Below are 3296 nucleotides of genomic sequence, written 5' to 3' on the forward strand. Positions count from 1 at the left end.
TTGCCAGAGCAATAAGAAAACTGAAGGAAGCCAAGAGAATATAACTAGAAAAGGAAGAAATGAAAGTATCTTTATTTGTGTATACTTTTATAATTAAGAGACCTAAAGACTCTACCAGGAAACATCTACAGATGATAAACACTTTCAGAAAAAGTAGCAGTACACAAAATTAACAGACAAAATTCAGTCACCTTGCTATAAACAAATGACAAACATACTGAGGAAGAAATAAAGGAAACAGTACCTTTAACAATAGCCTCAGATATAGATTGTGATAATGCAACCAAGTAAGTGATAAAGTACTATAAAATTTTTATGGGATTAAAGAAGGCTCTTGAATACTGTAGAATCAGTAGGATTAATATTGTGAAAACAGTCATTCTACCAAAAGCAATCCACAGATTCAATGTAATTCCCATCAAAATTCTAATACAATTCTTCACAGAAATAAAAAAAAAGTCTTCATTTTTATACAAAATCACAAAATACCCAGTATAGCTAAACAATTATAAATAATAAAAGAACTTATTGCAGTATCACCATTGTAGATTTCAAGTTGTAGAATGATAATAGCATAAAATAATAATATCACAAATAAAATAAAAATATCATAAATAAAGACACACACACACACATACATACATTTGAATGAAAATTTCCCATCTTGACTGATAATCTACCTCCAAGAGTCAAAGATGATCTAACAAAAGTTCCAACACTAAGGGACTCCCAATGTTTTACATATTATAACTATACTGTTGAATTGTCCCCCAGAGGTAGAAAGTAAGTACTTATTGCTGAAGATACCATTCATTTCAGACATGGGGCTCAGAGGCTCCTAAGCTGGAATTGACCTGAATGTTTCCTCTATGTAGACTAACTCTCATGGTACCAGAAGATTCCATGTAACCTTCCAAAGGATGGAAGCAGCTAATAGCCCTATCTTATCTATGATGGCTATGAACTACAGCAATGACCAAAGTGGTATGATAACTGTACAGCTGTGCTACTGGCACACATACCTTTGTGATAACAATAGCTTTCTAACTGGGGCATAACCTCTGCTAAACAAGAGGGAAATCAAGCCTGGTACCTGAAACCTAGCTAACTACGCAGGGCTAGTAAAGCCACAGACCTTGGAGTAAGACCTACAACTTAGTCTTTCCTAAACCAGAGTAATCCACGACTATATTCTGGATGTCTGTTCTTATAACATGTAATTAATTCCTCACCCTGCATCAAAGAAACTTCCATTTGGAATAGAAGGAGATCATTATAAAAGACAAGAACTAACTAAAATGCAGAAGTGTTGAGCCCAGACCCAACTGATACATCTTTAATACATCTACCACTCTTAAGGCTCAGGGATCATTGAGAAAAAGGGAAAAGGACTGTAAGAGACAGTAGATCAGAGTTTTGTGGGATTTTGTCTCCTAGGAATGTCAAATACTTCCCTCAATAAGGTCTCTCCCACATGTCCACCTAAACATGAGCCAATCAAGACAACAATGGACATGCTAAAGTTGACAGGAAACAAGCCCACAAGTCCTCAACTGTACACACACACACACACACACAAAAATAGATACAACTGAGAAATATCAAGTGTGGGAAAAATGCACTTCCCAGAGACGATCACAATGATTGGCTATCCAATACCAATGGTCAGTCCTGAAAGCACACATATAAGTACTATTATTCAGACTAAGTACATAAATGTGTGTGTGTGTATGTATGTGTGCATATATATGTATGTATAATGATAATTAATAAAAAGACCATAAAGTTGAATGTGAACAAGGATAGGTATTGGAGGGAAGAAAGAGAAGGGGAAATTTTATATTTTTATTATAATCTCCCCCCAAAATAATAATTAAAAAATAAACCTTCCTAAATATTGGCATCTGAGCCCTCTGAAGAACTTTTTAGAAGTTGGTTTTTGCCCCAAAAGAACTAGAGCATTTTTCTTCATGGCTATGTAAACCACAGGGCCTCTGAAACATGAGTGAAAAAGCATTGAATAGCCACCTCAAATATTTCAGAAGAAAATATCTTCTGTTGAAACTATATAGATACTCTTCATAAAATAAACTTAGTATATAATTACTACTCCTTCTTACAGTAAATAATAATAATAATAAATATAATAATAAATCTAAAAATGAAGAGACCAGTACCACTGAGGTCACATCTAAAAAATGTTTCTTCAGGTTCTGCACACAGAAATTGTGCTCCACATGCTGGCAGCTAAATTTGGTAATATGTAAGATTTTCCCAGGTAGTACTAGTAATGAAGTCATGGAGAGCAGTAGTAGAGGCTTAGCACTATGAGAGGCCAGGAGGGTCATTGTAAATGTGCAGCCTTAGTTAAAGTAGAAGCTAAAGGATTGAAGGGGACATGGAGAGAATTTGAGGCTTAGCACCATGTGGCAGTGTCAGAGTCCCCAAAGAAAGCCCAGGCGGCCATTGGTGAAGGGGCAGCCCAGTTTCAGTGGAGAACCCAACCTTCAGAAGATGCCAGTTCCCTGGGATGACTGACAAGGAAAGCAGCAGCCTTGGAGTGAAGCCAACTGGAGCTTAGAAGACAAACTGTGTGTTGTGGATGTCAGTGCCAGAGAAGTGCCACGGCCAAGTTCCTTTGGAGTCTAGAAAATTGTGACTGGGTCATGTACATCAAGCATTAAACTTTTTATGCTGTTGAAATTCAGTTTTGCTTTGCTTTGATTGTGACTCTGACCTGGATGTCCTCTCTTGAAGTAGGAAAGTTTTAACTTGTTTTTCTGATTTTGCAGTAACCAGTTATGTGATATTTGATAGTTTAGAAAGGCCTTGGATACTATAGAGAGACTTCAGCATTTTTCAGAGACATTAGAGTATCAGAAATACCTTAACTGTTTTAGAGAGATTAAACTTTTAAATAAAAGACTGAATTTTTAAAGCATTCAAACTTTTAAAGAAGTTTTAAAGAAGTTTTAAAAGTTTGAATATTTTATATTTGTGATATTAATATTCATATGAAACATTGAGGATCGACTAGGAAGGAAAGGTTATGGTTTACAGTGATGCATTTTTATGTCAAGTTGACAAGAGGTCAATTGTGCTGCTTAATTTTATTTCAACTTGACACAAGTGAGAGTTATTTTGGAAGGCAGACTCTCAGTTGAGAAAATGATCCTACCAGAATCACCATGGGCAGTGCCACCTTGGGCTGGTGGGTCCTGATTATACAAAGAAGCAAGCCGTCCAAGTCCTGCAGAACAAGCTAGTAAGAAGCACCCCTCCATGGCATCTGCATC

Source organism: Mus musculus, chromosome 13, assembly GCF_000001635.26.
Source record: "Mus musculus strain C57BL/6J chromosome 13, GRCm38.p6 C57BL/6J".
In the NCBI taxonomy this organism is placed as follows: domain Eukaryota; kingdom Metazoa; phylum Chordata; class Mammalia; order Rodentia; family Muridae; genus Mus; species Mus musculus.